Below are 24,170 nucleotides of genomic sequence, written 5' to 3'. Positions count from 1 at the left end.
CCCCAAAACCCATACCCACCCTAAAACCTAAAAATGCTCTTACCACCCCAAAACCCATACCATCATAAAAACTAAAATTGCCTTTACCACCCCAAAATCCATTCCCACCCTAAAACCCAAAATGCCCTTACCACTCTAAATCCCCTACCCGCCCTAAAACCTAAAAATGCCCTTCCCACCCCAAAATCAATTCCCACCCTAAAACCTAAAAATGCCCTTACCACCGCAAAACTCATACCTACTCTAAAACCTAAAAATGTCCTTACCAGCCCAAACCCATACCCACCCTAAAACCTAAAAATAGCCTTACCAACCTAAAACCAGCACCCACTGTGAAACCAAAAAATGCCCTTACCACCCCAAAACCCAGACCCAAACCAAACCCTAAAAATACCCTTACCACCCTAAATCCAATACCCACTCTAAAACCTAAAATCACTTAAACCACTTAATACTTACCTGTATTTACCTGCCAAAACTTTACCCCGCATACACCTTATCCATTCATGCCATTACAAAATAAAAAATAAAAATACTTACCTTTAAAACCTTTATTACGCATATACATTTACCATTCATGCCTTTAGAATGAAATTCGTTGTAAAGGCGTGTGTGGTAAAGGCATACTATCGTAGTAAAGGCATGCATGGTAAAGGCATTTTCGTGGTAATGGCATGGTTGTAAATGCATTTTATGACAAATGCATGGTTGTAAACGATGTTTCCCCTCTCAAAGTTATATTCAACCAAACACAATTATATATTTTATTTCCTGGACCAGACATCTGCCCCATTGTTCCCCATTATAACAGCAGAACAAATCTGTTAGAAATGGGGTCCTTGGTTGACAGTCAGGTTACCCCCTGTTCAAGCAAAGACCCTCACTCTAGTCAGGGTAAAAGAGAATCACCCTCAGCTAACCCCTGCTTACCCCCTTGGTAGCTTGGCAGAGCAGTAGGCTTAACCTCAGAGTGCTAGGCGTAAAGTATTTGTACCAACACACACAGTAACTCAATGAAAACACTACAAAATGACACAACACAGGTTTAGAAAAATAGGAAATATTTATCTAAACAAAACAAGACCAAAACGACAAAAACCCACCATACACAAGTCAAGTTATTAATTAAAAATCAAAAAGAGTCTTTAAGTAGTTTTAAAAACACACTAGCGCTGCTAGAGTGAAAATGTACCTGGTGTGCGTCAAAAATAACCCCGCACGGGCGGGCGTGCGTCGAAAATAACTACGCACGGCGGTACTCGAGTCAAAAATCCAGCCGCACGATGAGTTGACGATCCAGCCGCGCAGGTTGCGATCTCCCAGCCTCCGTCAGCGATGCTGCGCGTCGTTTCTCCTGCTCCGTGCGTCGATTCTTCGGTCGCGTTTCCTGCGAGCGTCGTTTCTCAGCCGCGGAGCTGGCGGCGCGTCGTTTTTCAGCCGCCGATCGGATTCGCGTCGATCTTTTCCCCGCACGGCGCTCTGTGCGTGGATTTTCTTGTCTTTAGGCTGCCAGCTTCTCCTTTCAGGGTCCCAGGAACTGGATGGGCACCACAGGGCAGAGTAGGAGTCTCTCCAGAGGCTCCAGGTGCTGGCAGACAGAAGTCTTTGCTGTCCCTGAGACTTCAAACAACAGGAGGCAAGCTCTAGATCAAGCCCTTGGAGATTTCTTCTCAAGATGGAAGGCACACAAAGTCCAGTCTTTGCCCTCTTACTCTGGCAGAAGCAGCACTGCAGGAAAGCTCCACAAAGCACAGTCACAGGCAGGGCAGCACTTCCTCCTCAGCTAACAGCTCTTCTCCAGGCAGAGGTTGCTCTTGATTCCAGAAGTGTTTCTAAAGTCTGTAGATTTGGGTGCCCTTCTTATACCCATTTTAGTCTTTGAAGTCACCTTTCTTCAAAGGGGACTCACACCTACTTGTGAAATCCTGCCTTGCCCAGGCAAGGCCTCAGACACACACCAGGGGGTTGGAGCCGGCATTGTTAGAGGCAGGCACAGTCCTTTCAGATGAGAGTGACCACTCCACCCCTCCCTCCTAGCAGAGATGGCTAATCAGGAAATGCAGGTTACACCCCAGCTCCCTTTGTGTCACTGTCTGGTGTGAGGTGAAAAACAACCCAACTGTCAACTGACCCAGACAGGGAATCCACAAACAAGGCAGAGTCACAGAATGGTTTAAGTAAGAAAATGCTCACTTTCTAAAAGTGGCATTTTCAAACGCACAATCTTAAAATCAACTTTACTAAAAGATGTATTTTTAAATTGCGAGCTCAGGGACCCCAAACTCCACATGTCCATCTACTCTCTAGGGGAATCTACGCTTTAATCATATTTAAAGGTAGTCCCCATATTATTCTATGAGAGAGACAGTCCTTGCAACAGTGAAAAACGAATTTAGCAGTATTTCACTGTCAGGACATATAAACCACATTACTATATGTCCTACCTTATCCATACACTGCACCCTGCCCTTGGGGCTACCTAGGGCCTACCTTAGGGGTGCCTTACATGTAAGAAAAGGGAAGGTTTAGGCCTGGCAAGTGGGTACACTTGCCAAGTCGAATTTACAGTGTAAAAATACTCACACAGACACTGCAGTGGCAGGTCTGAGACATGATTACAGAGCTACTTATGTGGGTGGCACAACCAGTGCTGCAGGCCCACTAGTAGCATTTGATTTACAGGCCCTGGGCACCTCTAGTGCACTTTACTAGGGACTTAACAGTAAAACAAATATGCCAATCATGGAGAACCAATTACGTACATATTTTAAACAGGAGCACTTGCACTTTAGCACTGGTTAGCAGTGGTAAAGTGCCCAGAGTAACAAGCACAATAAAATCAGAGTCCAGCACACATCAACAACCTGGGGAACAGAGGCAAAAAGTTAAGGGAGACCACGCCAAGGATGAAAAGTCTAACAAAATCTAAGATGTATGATTCTTTATCCATGGAACAAAGATCAGCGCACCATATGTCAGCCCATCATGAAAGAGCAGGATTTACTTAATTTCCAGTTGAGCTTATTGATAGGTGATATGAGTCACTGATAGTCCTTCTGATCAAGCTTTTGGCCCAAAATATTTGCTGCGGTGCTTTACTGTTCCACAGATCGACATGTGCCTTTTTGAGATATTGATTGTCAGTATATTTATTTCAAAATAATATCAAAAGTCCCAGTGCCTCTAGCAAGACCATCAGGAGTGATATCTAAGATGACTTAACCATTCTCATAGGATGGTGATGCAAAATAATGTCATCCTGTTTGGAGGGCGGAGATAGGGTTTGCACTTTTTTCAAGATAGGGAAATCCAGCTGCATGTGGAATACGCAGTGAGAGGGGGCCTGGGAGGATTGACAAAGACATGTGAAATGATGCAGCCTGTGAAGCATCTGTTGCCAAGCACACACCTATATTTTAAGTAATTGATGAACCCATGGGCCTCCATCTTCAGAAAAAAACACTGTGCACTACTACTGCTGTGTGGGCTGTCCTCCACTGGCTGATTCTCTGAAACAAATTTCCCTTTGGCTTCAGTATCTCAGAATAAAGCCTTAGCATCAGAAAGAGACATATAACGCACGTTTCATCAATGAGAGTCCTTAACATGACATGCACTCTGAGGTCAAAAGTACAGGAGCACTTCATTCGACCTCTATGTGCTGAACAAGAACATTCACTCAGGCTCATCAGCCTGCTCCTTCCCGCCATTTGTTCGAGGACAGAAAGAGTAGAGTGCAGGGTAAAAGTGGGACTGACAGTGCCCTTGAAATGAAAGGAATCACCAAGGAAGCAGTCACAAGCCGTGTCTTGTATGGAAAACATTACCAACCTTCCACTAAAACCATGTTTGATTAAGATGTGCAGTGCCTGTTTCTGAGGACGTCACGCCCTTCCTATGCGCTAGCATGTTTCACATGCTGGACATGTGCAGCCTCGAAACATGATGTGAAGTCCCCTGTGCTTCAACTGAAACAGCAAGGCAACACTTGTTCCACCTCCCCTTTTGTATGAGCAGCAAAATTCCTTTTAAATATTTACCTCAAAATCTCACTTCAAGAATATGAACAGTGGATAGCTTAGTTGCCCCGCACAGTGCTTTAGAGACCATAAGAGGAAACGTTTTATAAAGCGTGCAAAATGGCTTGTACCCAGCCTTCTGGACTACACAAAATAAGCATGCGAGGGCCTGTTTGAAGACCTGTGTTTTCTGAGTATGTGCATTCTATGTTCATACACAGCAAATAGTCTATTCTTGAGGGTCTTTGGGAAGTGGGGGGGTTAGAGGGGACGGACCAGGGGCACACAAAAATGTAAACTGCAAACTGTCCAACCTTTCTCTGAAAAATTAAAAGCCGCTAAGGAAACGTTCGGTACAAAACGTACAGTGTTCCCTGGAGCCAACGACCAAGAGTGTTTCCTTCAGAGGAAACGCACAAGTGGCGCGTGCTGCACAGGGGCGGCCGGCCTCTGACGCCCTCTCCCTTCCGCTTTAATCTACATTTTAAATGCTGTTTCTACATAGAAGGCGCCTCCATTAATTAACCGAAAACGAGCTTTAATGGCAGTAAATGACATTTATGGCTAACCAGGGAGCATCCTGGTGCCAAAACGAGCCTCTTTGCAAATCCTCAGTAACAGGTTAAAACGTGACAGTCCAGCAAGTTAACCTTGTGACCAACGCGCACATCCATCGCACATGCCGAACAACGAAACGTTAAACATTGCTTTTTAATGAGCAGGCGCGATGGATAGCAGCTTTTCTTTGCACAGCAGAAGCAATAAAATCTACAGGCTCTCGTGGTGAATGTTAATGCAAAGACGCAGGTATTTCGGCTGCAACGCCGTATCTTCGGAATCTGAATTGAGCGAACAGCTGCAGCAGGGCGGTGCAGCTGTGCGCTTAAGAGAACGTAACGTTATCATTTGTGAACGGCCTACACTGTACGTAATTGCTGTAGGAAATCTAACGCGCACTTGCCAGGCACTGTAAAACGGTAGCTCTTCAGAGCCTACTGCAAAGGTGAACATGCAAACACAAATTCAATCCCAAAGGTAAATATAGGCACACTGACCTTACAAGTTAGATCCATCACTGTGCGCAGAGCTCGCCGGCTTTGCCTGTAGGTGGGACCATTGGCTGTACGCAGTGCAATTCATTCTAAAGCCTGTGGGCTTGTCCCACGTTGTCCAACGGCATCGGCAGTTTTAAAAACCTGCAACAATTTATCCTGCAAAGCACTGTCAAAATCACCCAGTCCATGCCGGCTGCACAGAATTACGGTTCGAGCCCCAGTCTGCCGCTGCAACTGCTGAGAAATGACTCATCAAAACAATCCGGGGAAGCATTCACTGGGAAGATAACCTAGCAAACGGCAAATTCATTCGGCTCACCACGTACACACCCACAAAGTGGCGAGGCAGGCCGGCCCCCGCGAGGGGCGGCGAGGGATGGGTTTCACGAGAAGAGGCTGCCCTGGACCAGTGATGCTCTGAAAGCCTTGCTCCCTCCGGGGAGAATGAGCTCACTTGCTCGCATCCAGGAGCCGCTCCTCGGCCATTGCAGTGTCACTGCAGCTTGCAGCTGAGTGCAGGCGCGTCATCGAGCGCTCACTTATAGAGCGTCGAATCCCTCCCTTTTAGGAAGCTCCTGAAACACACGGCCAGAGGCAGACCACATCCGAAGTAAGCCGCCTAGGTAGCCTTATATATTCAAGAAGGCTTGTCTTCCCTTATGAAGACACATGCACAGAAGCCCACACGAAAATCCTATTTTTTATTTCCCTCGGTGAGGGGTGTGGCATAAACTAGCACGAGTAATGCCCTGATTATTTACGAGTAATCTTCATTACTCTTCTCCTACTCGTCCTTGTCACAGTCATTACATTTGAGGTTATCCTACCTCCAAGATAAGAAAAAAGTGCAGTAGAATTCTGAAATAAAGCCCCACTCACCTGAGTGCTATATATAGGCTAGCATTCCCAGAACCCTCCTGTCACAACCAAGCGGGGTCAAAGACTAAGGAGGGAGGTTGAGCCACTTTGTAATGTCTCTGACAAGGACAAGTAGGTCTTTAATGATATTTAAGAACATTTAAGACAAGACTGACTTCAAAACCCCAACATCAACATTTGATTGACTATCAACTACATTATTTAATATGCAGTTTCTCACATAACTGCTGTCCGAGGCCTAAGTGCCAGCTTTGTAGACCCTCCTAAATAGAGTCCCCTGGAACTCTGCCCAAGAAGCTGCCATGTCTCTTATAAATCTGGCTTGAACCAAATCCTCAACTTGAGTAGATTATCTTGCCCAAATGGCGGTAGATTTAATCCAGTGACTCACACAACAAGAGAGCTAGAGGTCTTCTTGCATGACATCCTCCAGATTGATACTCAAAATCACAAAAAGTGCAGCAAATATTTTTATTCATATAATCATTTTGAAATAACAGGATTATGCCAAAGGAAACAAGAAGCAAAAAAGATTTGGATAGATAGACCTCGTTCACACTTTGTGGCATGATTCATTTTCTGCTAGTCTGTCCCATCATGTTAAGATGATACCAACATGGAGGTCTCAAACTCCTAGAAAGGGAGGTCAGAATAAAAGTTTTCTGGTCAAACAAGAGGCCCAGATATTTATGTAAAACAATCTCTATGCAAACTCTGGTAGTTCCCTTTATTTTTGAGTACACAAGCCTGTATTAAAACAAACAGGGATATTATCAGAAGCCTATGTCTCAAACATCATCTCGACTTGTCATTCAGTATTATGTTTCGGCATCCAAAAGATCCCCCTGAAAGAGGTTCTAGGACCTGTGACAGGGCAAGTAAAGGCACCCCTACTGCATGTCCTAAGGTGCTAATTTGTATATGCAGGTAAGAGTAAGTTTTATCTTATCTTTCTTATTTTCCATGCATTCAAACCATAAGAGTAAGTGTTACACCTACTCAGTAAATTTTACTCTGTAAGCATAAAACTTACAGTCCATCCAACACAAAAGCAGTTGGGTGGACCTTGAGTTTGGAAGGGTACTCAATCATTGTTGCCACTGAGTACCTGTCTGGCAATCTCTAAATTGCCCCCAGATGCCTACCTAATACAAGTAAGTACTGACCCTGCTCCTCATGGGAACAGTTTCATACTAAAACCTAGCGATGTCACCCACCCACCCTGAGGCCCATTTCTTTTTTTATTGGGAAATTTGAGATTCACCCCTATCCCGGAACTCAGTGACTAAACTACACCCCTGGTAATGGTCACCAGGAAACTTACTCTAAAACAAAAAAGTTCAAGTCCACAAATTCTAAAGACTCAAAGGGAGGACCTTGCAATGCTTTAGGACTTGAAGAGAGATCCCAAAGTGGAAGGACAGGTTTAGAGATTTAAATCTTCTAAATACTTTAAAGACTTATGGCCCAGTTCTTATATTGGCGACAAGCATACGGAGCTTCAGCAGTGATGGAGTATGATTACTGCCAACAGAATGATCCACTCATCAAATTGTGCAGCAGCGAACCATAGTTTGGCCATAGCAGAAACTTTTTCATCTCCAATGTGGCCAAACTTTTCCAACAGCCCGAAAGATTAAGGGCTGCCAGAGATTTGGCTATATGTCCACCCACCCAATTTGGATGTGTGGAAATAAAGCAGATTTTTACTGCCTGTCCCCACCAGCTAAACCTTGGCCGTAAGGGGCAGTAAAAAACAAAAAATGCCCCCCTTGCCATGGGATATGACTCCTATGGTGAGGGAGTGTTGTTCATTTTATTTTCAAAAACAAAACCCACTTTTGAATTTGAGTTTCGAATTGTATGAATTAAATTATCCCAAAGACCATTTTTTAATAGATTCAACCTCCAAACAAGTAGATTTAGATTTTGAAAAAGAAGAGTAGAGAGAGTCCTGAGAGGGAAAGAAATAGGGAAATAATCCAAGGAGGATCCTTGGACATGGATTTCGATTTTGGGAACACTAATCTGTGAGGTCAAAAGGGGACACTAGGACTGCATCTGTTTTTTCTCTACTAGATCCTGGCAAGACCCCTTAGAGTTAAAAGAAACAGTGGGAACCATGGCACTGTCTTTCGATGAAAAGAAATCAAGGACCTGAGTGCCAAGTCTTTTGCATAACGTGAAGACAGTTCATGATAATGACAGGCTCTTGGATGACGGAAAGTCCCTGCTAAACAATTCTGTCTGTTATTTTGGCCATACTCCTGATGTGAACAGCTGACAAAATCTGAAGATTGATCTCTGCCCAGGAAATTAAAGCTGTCACCATCTAGTTCATGGATCTGGAACAAGTGTTTCCCTGGTGTTTGACATAAGCTACTGAGACTGTTTTCTCCGTTGTCAATAAAACATTTCTGAAGGATCAAAGTCTCCAAATGCAGCAGGGCTCTGTGAATCTCCAATAGCTCCCAACAATCCAATAGTGACGATTTGAATTGACACAATTGATGATTGATGGTAGCTCCCCATCCAGTTGACTGATAGCTGGTGTTAGAACTAAAGGTGGCTAAGTACGCATCTCAACACCCTTTCTAAATTATATGAGTTCCTCCACCATTCTAAATCCTACTTTACATCCAGAGAAAGAGGATTCGTGGTATTCAACGACGGGACGCTTGGGGAGAAAATGTCCGAAGATACCATAAGATTAGACAGAGGTGAACACGCGAGCACTGTACAGTATACACATATGCTGCATATGCCCTTAAATCTCTACGCAAAGTCTGGCTGGAACTCCTGCTTTTCTGAACAAAGGTCTGATTAGATTCTGTGGCTAAAATGTCTGGAAGGAAAGCTTTCCTCAAACCAATCCAAAACATCTCATCAATAGAAATGAGATCCTTGGATGGGAAAAATGGCACTTGGAGAGGTTCAATAAAAGTCATAGATTGCTGACTACTACATTTGTCTGTTACAGAAATTGTACTGTGATCTGTTCAGTAGGAGCATGCAGCACCCAGTCATTAAGACAGGAAAACTGGGACACCCTTGAGATGGAAATATGCAATAACTAATGCCATCATCTTTGTGAAATCTCTAAGAGCAGATTTTAGGCCAAATAGAGGACCATAATCTGCCTGTGTTGATTATCAACTGTAAATATCAGAATTTTCCAATGATTTCTGAATAAAATGAATCAGGTTCTTCAGATGTATCAATAGATAAAGCCCTTCTGCAGCCTTCTTTATCAGAAATACAATGTAGTAAATTACAATAAACCTCTACTTTAAAGGGAAAGGGCAAATTGCTTCCTGGTGAACTAGAGCTGTGATTTCCTTGAGAACAGCCTTCTTCTTGAGAGTGTTTCTCAGAACAGGCATATGATTGGTCTTCAATTCCTCTAATAGAGTCAGAAACTCAATCTGATATCTCTTTTTTACAATACTGAGTATCCATCTGTCTGATGTTATCTGTTGTCAAGTGGACAAAAATGTCTTTTTACCCTCCTCTAACCTCCAACTGACAGCAACTCCTGCGAACCATCACAGTGAGGAATGTTGCCCCTGGATCTTGTTTCTAGCTTCTGCTTTTGGAAAGAATGAAAGCAAGATTGTTTGCCATGACCGCTCGATGATCGCTTAAAAGATTGCTTTCCTGAAGGCTGTCTAAAGATTTCCACTTTGAAAACCTTGATGGTTTTAGAGGGCTCTTTCCAAAATGACAAAGAATGTTCACTTTTTTGAAGAGCCATGTAGTTTCCTTCTTAATCAGAATCAAATGACTTAGAGCCATCAAAGGGCATCTTTAAAGCAGGTAACCTCTGAGCCAAGTTTGTGTTCCAGTACATTACAAAAAGAGTGCTTATAATAGCTATAGATTGCCATCTTGCTAGAACTGAGGATTTTACAGCGTCAAACGTATTATCTGAAAGCAACTCCACCTGCCGCTCCATTGCTTCCAATAAATCTGAATATTCAATGTCATCTTGAATTTTTTTAAAGAAGGCTTTTAAATCAGTGATCATAGATTGGCAGTGTAGGTTCCAAATATGCCTGCTCTCACAGCTACACGAGAACCAGAAAAGACCTTTATCAGGTAAGAACTGACTTTCTTGTCAGTAGGATTCATCACAAAGGTTTTGCACTATTAAAGATCTACAAACCAGGCTAGCACCTATAGTAAACATGAATATCATCCAACACAAGAGTGTCCATTTTCAACAGAGGATACAAGGGTACATTTTGGATAGAGACATTGGAAGAGCAATCTTCTCTAGGTCTTTTCATTTTTGTTTAATGACTTCCATCCTAAACTGATGAATTCGAAGCCGAGTATTAATTAGCTTTTGAAATTGACATTATATAGATTCCTGAGAGGTAGATGGCTTCTTTATGAACCCAAACTCCATATTTCGTCTAACATGAGGGAAAATACCAGGCAAAGTCTCTTTTGAAATATATTTTCCCTTTTGCTCAGGAGTAGAGAAAGTATCATCTGAATCCGCCGAAACATCTGAAGCTGATAGTACATCTGTTGCTATTTTTAGAGAGATAGAATTAACTTTGTGAATTTTTTTCAGGGTATTCAAGATGATTCTCCTAATTTTCTCCACCTCTGTCTCACTTCTGTCCTTATCCTATCTTTTGGGCGAAAGAGAAAATATGCTGGGAGAGCAAGATTACTCTGGAGGGTGAACAAGAAAAATGTCTCCTTTTGGAAGAGTGCTTTCCTATTATAAGGCATCAGCAAGCTGGAGCGGTGCAAATAAACACAGATCCTCTAAGCTGGTTCTGCCACCATTCCAGTGATGCCAATTAGAAACAAGCAATCTCCAATCATAAAATATGCTTACTTTAGTGCTTCCTTTATAAATAAAATGGTACTCAGGGAAACGTTCCTTTTTGCTTTTCCGAAAACTGAAAGCCCGTGCATGTGCATGCTCCCTCCCCCAATCAACTGTGCATGAGTAAACTCAGCCTCAGCTTATCTGGCATCATACAGATGAAAAGAAAGGAGCCTTCCAATAAAATGAACTGAACATCATTGCCCCACGTGGTAAATTCACAAATCCCATGATAAAGGAATGGCCCTCTGCAGGCCCAGCAAGCAGAGTAACAGTTTCCTTGAATAGCGTTGATCCTCAGGCCAATAGTCCCATAACATTGACTGCCCTGGTCCTGGAGATAGGAAGAAAGAACGAGAGAATTCTAGAAGTGCAAGCCTATATATGGAACTCAGGAAGGTGGGTGGTTGGGGAATCATTCAAAAACCTTCCTGCCCCTCATTTCTGTCTAGGAGGTGGGATCAACTAAAATGTAATGATTAGGATGAGGATGAGGGACGTATAAGTAGTTTGGAGTTCAGACACTTTCTCAGCTTGGACACCTCATGTTGAAACCTAATTATATTTGTTTCACAAACAGACAGGCAAAAACAAGGCTGGAACTCACTCTGTTACCAGAAGTTAAAATTACATTAAATGTCTGTTTCCTAGATTTGTGCACAGACCAGGTGAAATTGATATAAATCTCCCCTTTATCCTCCCTCTCCCATGTTTACCACATTCATCCCATGTGTCCTAAATCTCTCTTGAAGCTATATGTATCATTGCATTCTCATCAACGCTCTTCATCCCTGTCCTAATGCTTGAGGCTCAGCCTTTCTGCCAGTGCCCCTGAACGCCCTTTAGTACATAGGGTAGTCGGATTTTCATTTCTGACTATCTTTAAAGCACCTCCTTGCCCCTAGGCACTTCCTGCTTGCTTGAAGTGAAAGCGTTCTGTCGTTCAAAACTAAAGCCTCCCGTTAGGGAAAGAGATGGTGACACAGATTGTTTAAAGTATTTCATAATGATTTTGTCTCTGTTTATTTAGTGCGGCCAGTGGGGCTGGTGGGTCATTCCCAGCAATACAAAGCCTTTCATGGTCCCCATTGGCATGCTAGGCTGGGGTGGGGATCTGTAACAAGTTGGGCCCTGGGGAAAGTGTGAGCCTGTTAGAAATGGGGTCTCCAGTTGGCAGTCAGTTTAAACCCTGTCCAAGTAGGGGCCCTCTATCTTGTCAGGGTAAGGGAGTCACACACGTAAGATAACCCCTGCCCACCCCCTTGGTACCTTGGCACAAGCAGTCAGGCTTATCTCAGAGGCAATGTGTAAAGTATTTGTAAATACACACACAGTAACACAGTGAAAACACCACAAAAGAACTCCACACCAGTTTAGAAAAACAGCAAATATGTATCAAAATCAAACAAAACCAAAATGGCAAAAATCCAACATACACAAGAAAAGATATTGCTTTTTAAATTTAAAAGAGTCTTTATCCCTCAAAGTCAATGGTTACGTTGTTTTAACAAAAAAGTACCTGGTAAGCGTCAAAAATAAAGCTGCAAGATAGGAGATGCATCAGAAAGACCAGTGAGGTGTCAATTCCTTACTTGCAAGTGAGGCCGTGCATCGATACTTTCTCTGCCGGGCAGGCGATGCATCATTTCTTTCCCCGCAGGAGGACGATGCATCGATTTCCAGATACGCAACCTCAAGTCCCTGCGGTGATGTTGAAGATTTGATGTCCAGGGATAATGCATGGAAAATTCCAACGTGCTGTGCGAAGGGTCCACATTGAGAACAGGCGCTCCGTTGATTCTCCACCTGTGAGGAGGGTGCTGCATTGAATTTTCAGCCGCAGTACAGGTGCTGCATCGATTTTTCTGATGTGCACAAATTGTTGTGTGGATTTTCCCCAGCAGGTTACAAGCTTTCACTTCTAAGGGCCCAAGGACTGGATTTGGTACCACTTAGCAAGTCAGGACTCTCAGCAGAAGAGCCCAGGCACTGGTAGATAAAGTCTTTGATGTCCCTGATACTTCACAACAGGAGGCAAGCTCAGTTCAAGCCTTTGGAGAACCTTCGAAAGTAGGATGTAGAAAGCAAAGTCCAGTCCTTTCACTCCCAGGGCAGAAGTAGCAGCAGCAGGCCAGCATAGGAAAACAACGGGCAGAATGGCGGGTCCTCCTCAAGCATCCAGCTCTTCTCCCTGGCAAAATGCCCTCAGTCCAGAACTGTTCTGAAGTGTGGGGTCAGCAGTCCAATACTTATTCTTATTTCTTCCTTTGAAGTAGGCCCATTTCAAAGGAAAGTCTTTGTAGTGCACAAGACCCTGCCTCCCCCTGTCCTGGCCCCAGATACACACTAAAGGGTTGGAGCCTTCTTTGTGTAGGGACAGGCACAGCCCTATTCAGGTGCAAGTGTAGCTTCCCCCTCCACTCTAGCCCAGGAAGACCCATCAGGATATGCAGGATTCACCTCAGCTCCCTTTGTGTGGCCATCTTGAGTGAATTCACAAACACCCCAACTGTCTGTCTGGCCCAGACCTGTATTCCACAGCCAAGCAGAGGCACAGAATGGTTAAGCAAGAAAATGCTAACTTTCTAAAAATGGCATTTTTAAACTTAAAATTTAAAAACCAACTTCACAAAAAGAGGTATGTTAAATTGTGAGTTCAGAGACCCCAAACTCCACATCTCTATCCGCTCCCAATGGGAAATATACTTACAAGATATTTCAAGGTAATCCTCATGTTACCATATGGAAGAGATAGGCCTTGCAATAGTGAAAACCAAATTTAGCAGTATTTCACTATCAGGACATGTAAAACACACTAGTACATGTCCTACCTTTTAAATACACTGCAGCCTGTACATGGGGCTACCTTGGGCCTACCTTAGGGGTGACGTACATGTAGAATAAGGGACAGTTTGGGCCTGGCAAGTAGGTGCACTTGCCAGGTTGACATGGCAGGTTAAAACTGCACACAGAGACGCTGCAGTGGCAGGTCTGAGACATGTTTGCAGGGCTACTCATGTGGGTGGCACAATCAGTGCTGCAGGCCCACTCATAGCATTTGATTTACAGGCCCTGGGCACACATAGTGCACTTTACTAGGGACTTACTAGTAAATCAAATATGCCAATCATAGATAAACCAATCACCAATACAATTTAGACAGAGAGCGTATGCACTTAGCACTGGTTAGCAGTGGGAAAGTTAGCAGAGTACTAAAGCCAACTGTTGGACCTGGCTTTTTGACAGGGTCATCCCAAACCTTTTGCCTCCTTCCTCCTATTGGTTCTGACCTGTTGTTGTTGGCTTTTGACCTCTGGGCACCTTACCACTGCTAACCAGTGCTAAAGTGCATATGCTCTCTGTGTAAATGATACTATTGATTGGTTTATCCATGATTGGCAATTTAATTTACTTATAAGTCCCTAGTAGAGTGCACTATATGTGCCTAGGGCCTGTAGATTAAATGCTGCTAGTGGGCCTGCAGCACTGGTTGTGCCACCCACTTCAGTAGCCCCTTAACCTTGTCTCAGGCCTGCCATGGCAAGGCCTGTGTGTGCAGTTTCACTGCCACTTCGACTTGGCATTTAAAAGTACTTGCCAAGCCTAGAACTCCCCTTTTTCTACATATAAGTCATCCCTAATGTGTGCCCTAGGTAACCCCTAGAGCAGGGTGCTGTGTAGGTAAAAGGCAGGACATGTACCTGTGTAGTTATATGTCCTGGTAGTGTAAAACTCCTAAATTCGTTTTTACACTACTGTGAGGCCTGCTCCCTTCATAGGCTAACATTGGGGCTGCCCTCATACACGGTTGAAGTGGCCGCTGCTGATCTGAAAGGAGCAGGAAGGTCATATTTAGTATGGCCAGAATGGTAATATAAAGTCCTGCTGACTGGTGAAGTCGGATTTAATATTACTATTCTAGAAATGCCACTTTTTAGAAAGTGAGCATTTCTTTGCACTAAAATCTTGTTGTGCCCTTCAATCCACGTCTGGCTAGGTTTAGTTGACAGCTCCTTGTGCATTCACTCAGACACACCCCAAACACAGGGTACTCAGCGTCACTTGCATACATCTGCATTTTGAATGGGTCTTCCTGGGCTGGGAGGGTGGAGGGTCTGCCCTCACACAAAGGACTGCCACCCCCCCTACTGGGACTCTGGCAGACAGGATTGAACTGAAAGGGGGCTTGGTGTATTTCTTAGACACTCTTTGAAGTCACCCCCACTTCAAAGGCACAACTTAGTATAAAACAGGGCCTCTGCCCTACCTCATCAGACACTTGCTGGAGAAGAAACCTGAACCAGAAAGTACATCCTACCAAGAAGAACTGCCTGGCTGCTCAAAGGACTCACCTGTCTGCTTTTCTACAAGGACTGCTGCCTTGCTGTTGGCCTGCTGCCTTGCTGAACTCTTGTCTGGCTGTAAAAGTGCTCTCCAAGGGCTTGGATAGAGCTTGCCTCCTGTTCCCTGAAGTCTCAGGACCAAAAAGACTTCCCTTTCTCACTTGGACGCTCCGTGCGGCGAAATTTTCGACGCACAGCTTGTTCCGCGGCAAGAAAAACGCCGCACACCTACGCTGATCAACGCGACGCCTTCGGGACGATCGAAACTTTGACGCACGGCTTCGCAAGGACAACGCCGCCCGACTTCCAAGGAGAAATCGACGCGACGCGACGCCTGCCGTGAGATCAAAACTTTGACGCACGGCCTCGCAAGGACAACGCCGCCCGACCTCTAGAGGAGAAATCGACGCGACACCTGCCGTGAGATCAAAACGTTGACGCACGGCCTCGCAAGGACAACGGCGCCTGACCTCTAGAGGAGAAATCGACGCAACGCCTGCCGTGAGATCGAAACTTTGACGCACGGCCTCGCAAGGACAACGCCGCCCGACCTCTAGAGAAGAAATCGACGCAACGCCTGCCGTGAGATCGTAATTTCGACGCGCAGCCCCGCAGAACGACACGCAGCCGGAAAACAAGCAGGAAAATCCACGCACAGACCCGGGACATCTGGTAATCCCCGCGACCCACAGAAAGAGACTGTCCGCGCGCCGGAAAACGACGCACAACTTCTCCGCGTGGAAAATAACGGCGCAAGTCCGTGTGTGTTGGGGAGAAATCGACGCACACACCCTTTTTCCACGCACCTCTTCCTTCGTGGCCCTCTGAGGAGATTTTTCCACTCCAAACCAGGTACTTGTGCTTGAAAGAGACTTTGTTTATATTCTAAAGACTTAAGACACTTTGGGGGTTATTCCAATTTTGGAGGAGGTGGTAATCCGTCCCAAATGTGACGGATTTACCACCAGCCGTATTACGAGTTCCATAGGATATAATGGACTCGTAATACGGCTGGTGGTATATCCGTCACTTTACCGTCACTTTTGGGACGGATTACCACTTCCTCCAAATTTGGAATAACCCCCTTTATATCACTTTTCAGTGATATCTTTACAAATTCATATTGCAACTTTGATCGTTTTGACCTGAAAATACCCAGATAAATATTATATATTTTTCTAAACACTGTGTGGTGTATTTTTGTGGTGTTATACTATGGTGTTGTATGATTTATTGCACAAATGCTTTACACATTGCCTTCTAAGTTAAGCCTGACTGCTCGTGCCAAGCTACCAGAGGGTGGGCACAGGCTGATTTTGGATTGTGTGTGACTTACCCTGACTAGAGTGAGGGTTCTTGCTTGGACAGAGGGCAACCTGACTGCCAACCAAAAAACCAATTTCTAACACTGGTGATCAGCGGTGAGGATAGGACTTGTGTTTGTGCAGTGACATACAGTAACTAAGTATTTCACTACCTACCCACAGTTGAAGGTCAACTTGATTTTTCATCTTTTTTTGCTTTTGGTTCTCTGATGTCCTCCTGGATATACTATTGATATTTTGGACGTTGGATTTTGGTTTTTGCCAGTAAGACTTTATCAGCAATGAGATTGCTTACCTACTCACTCTTTGTGCCTACTGACCACCTCACTAAGGCTGACCTAAGGAGGCTTTGCAGAAAATGGGGCCTTCCTGTATCAAGGAAATCTACTAAGATGGAAATGCTACATGCCTACATAGTCTGGGGGGAAGAAAGATGGGCAGAGAGAGAGGCAGAAAAAAAACAAATGACTAAGTACCCCTCAGATGAGGAGGGGGACTGCTCAAATGAGGAGGATGACTACTCAGATGAGGAAAGAGAACCAGTGAGAGATGAATGGCTCCTAGCTCTAGAGCGGTGTATGGAAGAGCTAGATGAGCAGCTTGAAAGGGATGAGGCAGCAAGTCTCTTAGCCCTGGAAGAAGAAAAGATTGCAGCTCAAGAGCTGAGCTGTAAAGAGCTGAAACTGGAAGCCGGAAGAGCTGAGTCCAGTTCAGATGGTGGCAGCAAAAATCTTGCATCTATTACTGCTGAAGAAGGGTACAAGCCCAGAGATGTGGTGCCCAACTTGAAGAAGGGAGTTGACACACCCCAGGCGGTTCAAGGGTATGAGGTAGTTCCCGTTATGCACAGGGTCCCTGAGAAGGATTGGGAAACTGGCACAGGGAGTCATATTTCTACTGGGGGGAGGGACACTTTACTGACTCTAGCAGAGAGTGACAGAGAAAAGGGTTCCCCCCTGGTGGACGTCCTGGATATAGAGTGTAGAGACATCCCAGAAGAGTATGGGTTGTGTGTCAGGGACAGACAGATCCTGTCTCACCAGTCTCAGGAGGGTGAGGTAGAGTGCTTTTCCAAGGTTGAGTTACTGGGTGGTTGGGTGAAGGGTACTGTGGTTAATACATGTGAAGGGCAGAGTGATGTAATTGCTGGAGAGCATATGTCTGGTCCTTATTTTCCAGAGCTACGCCAACACCAGGTGGAGTGTGAGTTCTCTGACCCCAGGGAACTTACAATGGAGGCAGACTTCTGGGTGAGTACCAGAGAGTCTGAAGAGGCATTTGGGGGTGCTCCTGAAGGGAGTGGTCTAGGTGGTTCCCAACCGAGTGAGGTGGGAAAGGATTGTAGTGTCCCAGGTAGGTCCCAGGTCCTAGAGGGTTCCATGAGGGAACACCAGGAGGGAAGCCTAGCCTGTACCGTAGGGCCACCTTTTGAGGGAAGCCCCGCAGTGTCAGAAGAACTTGGGGGGGTGACTGTAGCCAGCATCCCAACAGTTCTGGTGTCTGGCAGTACCCCTCCTAGTGAGGGGGTGCAGAAGTCCAGACATAGGGTTGAGAGGGGGTTGCAGACCCCAGTGGAGGACCTTGAGAGTCAGGGGTCAGCTCTGAGAGCAGAGCCCCCCAGGAATGACCCAGGTGAAACCGTTTCTGGTTTGGGGGAAACCCAGACTCTGCCGGATGGGCAGAGGTCGGGAGACCTGAGTCAACCAGACTCTTGTGTGGCCCTTGGGGACGGTGTGTCCCTTGTGGGGGGTGAGAGTGCCCCCCAGGAAGTCCTGGCATGCCAGGCAAAGATTCAACCTCAGGGTGGTGACTCTGGGTTGGATACCCAGGTTCAGAGGTTAAACTCTGACCTGGTGGGAGGTAGAGGTGCCTCCCAAGAAGTCCTGCTGTGCCAGGCAATTGTCCAACCTCAGGGTGTTGACTCTGGGTTGGATGGCCAGGTTCAGAGGTTAAACTCTGACCTGGTGGGGGTAGGTGTGCCCCCCAGAAAGTCCTGGCGTGCCAGGCAGTTGTCCAACCTCAGGGTGTTGACTCTGGGTTGGATGGCCAGGTTCAGAGGTTAAACTCTGACCTGGTGGGAGGTAGGTGTGCCTCCCAGAAAGTCCTGGCGTGCCAGGCAATTGCCCAACCTCAGGGTGGTGACCCTGGATTGGAGAACCAGGCTCAGAGGTTAAACTCTGACCTGGTGGGAGGTAGGTGTGCCTCCCTGGAAGTCCTGGCCTGCCAGGCAATGGTTCAACCTCGGGGTGGTGACTCTGGGTTGGCTAACCAGGTTCAGAGGATAAACTCTGACCTGTTGCGGGGTAGGTGTGCCCCCCAGAAAGTCCTGGTATGCCAGGCAATGGTTCAACCTCAGGGTGCTGACTCTGGGTTGGATAACCGGGTTCAGAGGTTAAACTCTGACCTGGTGGGGGGTAGGTGTGCCCCCCAGAAAGTCCTGGCGTGCCAGGCAATTGTTCAACCTCAGGGTGGTGACCCTGGGTTTGAGAACCAGGTTCAGAGGTTAAACTCTGACCTGGTGGAGGGTCAGTGTGCCCTCCAGGAAGTCCTGGCGTGCCAGGCAATTGTTCAACTTCAGGGTGGTGGCTCTGAGTTGAATGGTCAGGTGCAGAGGTTAAACTCTGACCTGGTGGGGGGTAGGTGTGCCTCCCAGAAAGTCCTGGTTTGCCAGGCAGTGATCCAGTCTGAGGGTACAGACCCTGGGCTGGAAGACCAGGTTCAGGGTGTCCCCCCGGACCTGGAGGGAGGGGCTACTGATAACAGTGCCCCTACCATGTTGTCTTCTGAGGAGACCACTCCTAGTTGGAGGGTGCTGGACCCGGAAGGGAGGGCAGGGGGAGGGAAGCCTCACCCCGGGCCCTAGTCCAACCTGAAGGTACAGACCCCAGGTTGGAGGGCCAGTTGCAGGTTAACAGCCCTGCACTGGTGGAGGAATGGTACAGGGCGACTGCTATAAGCACCCTGATAATGTTGGACTCTGGGGGTACCGCTCCAGGAGGGAGGGTACAGAACCCCAGAGGGGAGGACCAGGTTCAGGCTGTCATCCCTGACCTGGTGGAAGGGAGAGTGGTTAAAGGGTGTCCAGCACCTGGGGCTACCGCCCCCCACTCTCCACAGCCACAGTGGTGGGAGAGCTTTGAGAGGCCTGGGGCCTGGCTCTCATCCCTGGCAGCTGTCAGTAACCACTGTGGCTTGCTGTCTGGGTGGACAGAGTTATCCCGGGGGAGGGGACAAGTGTCACACCCCGGGGGTAGAGTGGGCAACACCACTGTGTTGGTCATGGTGGTACTATCCTGCTCCTGGGATACATCTGTGAGCAAAGTAAGGTTAGGTGCTGCACAGATGGGATCCGCAGGTAAGGAGAAAGGTTCCCCATGTGTTGGCTTAGTGGGCCCTGAGAGTATGGACAGAGGGATCCAATTGGAGTCAGGAAGGCGAAGAACTGGAGCATGCCCCTGCTGTTGTGGGCCTGGGTCCTTGTTCTGTCGCCTCAAACAGGGAAGTACATCAGGATAGTGATGGTTCTCCCCTGGCTTTAGGCTGGTAGGGGGTCATGTTGGACCTGGCTTTTTGACGGGTTCATCCCCAAACTTTTTGCCTCCTTCCTCCTATTGTTTCTGACCTGTTGTTGTTGGCTTTTGACCTCTGGCCACCTTACCACTGCTAACCAGTGCTAAAGTGCATATGCTCTCTGTGTAAATGATACTATTGATTGGTTTATCCATGATTGGCTATTTAATTTACTTATAAGTCCCTAGTAGAGTGCACTATATGTGCCTAGGGCCTGTAGATTAAATGCTGCTAGTGGGCCTGCAGCACTGGTTGTGCCACCCACTTCAGTAGCCCCTTAACCTTGTCTCAGGCCTGCCATGGCAAGGCCTGTGTGTGCAGTTTCACTTCCACTTCGAATTGGCATTTAAAAGTACTTGCCAAGCCTAGAACTCCCCTTTTTCTACATATAAGTCATCCCTAATGTGTGCCCTAGGTAACCCCTAGAGCAGGGTGCTGTGTAGGTAAAAGGCAGGACATGTACCTGTGTAGTTATATGTCCTGGTAGTGTAAAACTCCTAAATTCGTTTTTACACTACTGTGAGGCCTGCTCCCTTCATAGGCTAACATTGGGGCTGCCCTCATACACTGTTGAAGTGGCAGCTGCTGATCTGAAAGGAGCAGGAAGGTCATATTTAGTATGGCCAGAATGGTAATATAAAGTCCTGCTGACTGGTGAAGTCGGATTTAATATAACTATTCTAGAAATGCCACTTTTTAGAAAGTGAGCATTTCTTTGCACTAAAATCTTGTTGTGCCCTTCAATCCACGTCTGGCTAGGTTTAGTTGACAGCTCCTTGTGCATTCACTCAGACACACCCCAAACACAGGGTACTCAGCCTCACTTGCATACATCTGCATTTTGAATGGGTCTTCCTGGGCTGGGAGGGTGGAGGGCCTGCCCTCACACAAAGGACTGCCACACCCCCTACTGGGACTCTGGCAGACAGGATTGAACTGAAAGAGGGCTTGTTGCATTTCTTAGGCACTCTTTGAAGTCACCCCCACTTCAAAGGCACAACTTAGTATAAAACAGGGCCTCTGCCCTACCTCATCACTTGCTGGAGAAGAAACCTGAACCAGAAACTACATCCTACCAAGAAGAACTGCCTGGCTGCTCAAAGGACTCACCTGTCTGCTTTTCTACAAAGGACTGCTGCCTTGCTGTTGGCCTGCTGCCTTGCTGAACTCTTGTCTGGCTGTAAAAGTGCTCTCCAAGGGCTTGGAAAGAGCTTGCCTCCTGTTCCCTGAAGTCTCAGGACCAAAAAGACTTCCCTTTTTCATTTGGGCGCTCCGTGCGCCGAAATTTTCGACGCACAGCTTGTTCCGCAGCAAAAAAAAACAGCACACCTACGCTGATCAACGCGACGCCTTCGGGACGATTGAAACTTTGACGCACGGCCTCGCAAGGACAACGCCGCCCGACTTCCAAGGAGAAATCGACGCGACGCCTGCCGTGAGATCGAAACTTTGATGCACGGCCTCGCAAGGACAATGCCGCCTGACCTCTAGAGAAGAAATCGACGCAACGCCTGCCGTGAGATCGTAATTTCGACGCGCAGACCCGCAGAACGACGCGCAGCCGGAAAACAAGCAGGAAAATCCACGCACAGACCCGGGACATCTGGTAATCCCCGCGACCCACAGAAAGAGACTGTCCTCGCGCCGGAAAACGACGCACGACTTCCCCGCATGGAAAATAATGACGCAAGTCCGTGTGTGCTGGGGAGAAATCGACGCACACACCCTTTTTCCACGCACCTCTTCCTTCGTGGCCCTCTGAGGAGATTTTTCCACTCCAAACCAGGTACTTGTGCTTGAAAGAGACTTTGTTTATATTCTAAAGACTTAAGACACTTTATATCACTTTTCAGTGATATCTTTACAAATTCATATTGCAACTTTAATCGTTTTGACCTGAAAATACCCAGATAAATATTATATATTTTTCTAAACACTGTGTGGTGTAATTTTGTGGTGTTATACTATGGTGTTGTATGATTTATTGCACAAATGCTTTACACATTGCCTTCTAAATTAAGCCTGACTGCTCGTGCCAAGCTACCAGAGGGTGGGCACAGGCTGATTTTGGATTGTGTGTGACTTACCCTGACTAGAGTGAGGGTTCTTGCTTGGACAGAGGGCAACCTGACTGCCAACCAAAAAACCCATTTCTAACACCAACAAAAACAGGTGGGAACAAAAGGAGGCAACAAATTTGGGGATGACCCTGCAAAAAGCACCAGGTCCAACAGAGCCAAAGGTGTCGCTTTTAAAGCCCTGAGGAAAAATGGAAGGGCAGTTGCATGCCTAGTGTCTACCATGGGCTGTGGGGATGGTGATAATTGGGTAAAACTGCCCAGAATGCTGTGAATAAAAACAAAAGGAAAAAGAATGAATCTGTTGTGGCCTTATGGTTAAGGTATTAGACTCTCACTCTGAAGATTAGGGGTTCAAGTCCTAGCATTTCAATATATATATATATATATATATATATATATATATGCATGTGTACACACACACGCACACATATATGTTTAACAATAAGAAAACCACAGAAGACAAGCTCACTTGGAAGAATAGAAACACCAGTGCTTTAATGAAGAAAATACCTGCCCCAGCAACACGTTTTAGCCAAACAGGCCTTTTTGACGCAATGGGGGACATTAACAACAAAACATATTTAAAGCATACTGTGAGGTGAATGGTGGTAAACATCAAAGTGGGACTGAATCATGTAAAGGGTCTGCCAGAAAAGTTCGGTCATCTTGAAAGGGGGAAAATAAAACAAAACAAAACTCAGTATTACCGGGCAACAAATGGCTCATGCTTAAGGTGCAACAGGATGCATTCAAATGTCTCTCAAGGGATCAGAAGCAGAGGGAGAGTTAAACTCCTCAAATGGGAATGAGTTTATGGTAGTATGGTATGTCCTTCAGAACTTTGCACCCCATATATTAACAAATGCCTTGGTCTTGGTAAGGACTGACAACCAAGTGGTAAAAGCATACCTAAACATATGGGGGAGGTGAGGTGGCACAAAGAACAGAGATTTGGCAAAGACAGTAATCAAAATGTTCACCTGGGAGAAGGACACATCTTGGAAGGCGGACAGGCTAAGCCTCAATTTTCAACCTTAGTGTCATACTATCTGAGCTGGAAGACCTTACAGTTGATAGTGACGAAGTCTGGAAGAGCTTTGTTGGAGGTTTGTGTCTCTCAGAGCAATGCCATCTACCTCATTTTTGCTCAGAGCCATGGCATCAGAATGTGTGGGCAGTAGACACAATGCCATTTGAGCATTTCCCCCAGTAACTGTCCTCCAGGTATGTTGCAGACGTTTTGGAGCTAGTAGATACAGGTGATGCTGGTGACCTAGTTTTGGCCAAGGTGGTGTTGCTGAACCAGTTAGCAGAGGGGCAATATCTCTAGCTCCCTCTTCAACCTTCACCTCTTCAGTGTCTATCGCTATTGGTAGTAAAGTTAAAGACCTTATATCTCATAGCTTGGAGATTGAACAGCAAGTCCTATGTGGTGTAGGGGTTCAAAGGAGGTAGTTATCTATATCAAGGACTGTAGGAAGCCTTCAACTCTTGCACTATATGCAAGGCACTAGAACACTTTTAGAACTTGAGTTAAGTGGATCCAAGGTCTTGTGAACAAGTCCTTATTTTGGATTTTGCGTGATGGTTTTGTGTTAGGTTTATCCCCTTTGACATTGTCAGCACAGCAGGCCACAAGTAGATGTTGCAGAAAGCCACCTGGTAACATTGCTCGGATTATTTCTTTGGGTTTCAAGCTTTTGAATAGTTTTACGCTAAAGAGACCAGTAGCCTATTTGCCTAAAGCTACCTGGAATTTATCTGTGGTTCTTAAGTGTTCATATGAAAAACCATTTGAACCATTGGAGTCTCCAGATATGGTTTGACGCTCAGCAAGGACTTCTGTTTTATTGGTGATAAGATCAGTCAAAAAGATTAGCGGAGTTTGGTGTTTTGATTATTGAATACCCATACCTCAAATTCACTGCGGATAGAACATTGTTGAAACCTGATCCTAAGCTCAGAACTAAGGTTCGGAAGAAGTTTCACTGTTAACAGGAAATTGTCTGGCCAGTGGATGCTGATTTGGCAGATTCAGTCGTTCCTGAGTCA

General features: G+C 46.0%; 1 protein-coding gene across 6 annotated transcripts in view; it reads right to left on the bottom strand.

Annotated features, from left to right (window-relative positions):
* JAKMIP3 (Janus kinase and microtubule interacting protein 3) overlaps positions 1-5,589 on the bottom strand; it is a 698,412-nt gene extending 692,823 nt beyond the window's left edge. For 3 of the 6 annotated variants that reach the window (XR_011204932.1, XM_069239747.1, XM_069239745.1), the window contains exon 1: positions 5,075-5,589. The gene's annotated coding sequence lies outside the window, so the exon portion shown is untranslated. The remainder of the gene's footprint in view (positions 1-5,074) is intronic. The other 3 variants (XM_069239746.1, XM_069239748.1, XM_069239744.1) reach the window with 1 other exon arrangement.
* Between the last annotated feature and the right edge of the window lie 18,581 nt (positions 5,590-24,170).

The sequence above is a fragment of the Pleurodeles waltl genome, chromosome 6 (genome assembly GCF_031143425.1).
Source record: "Pleurodeles waltl isolate 20211129_DDA chromosome 6, aPleWal1.hap1.20221129, whole genome shotgun sequence".
Classification (NCBI taxonomy): domain Eukaryota; kingdom Metazoa; phylum Chordata; class Amphibia; order Caudata; family Salamandridae; genus Pleurodeles; species Pleurodeles waltl.
Note: the sequence above shows the minus strand (reverse complement) of the source record. Positions and strands in the feature narration are given on the sequence as shown.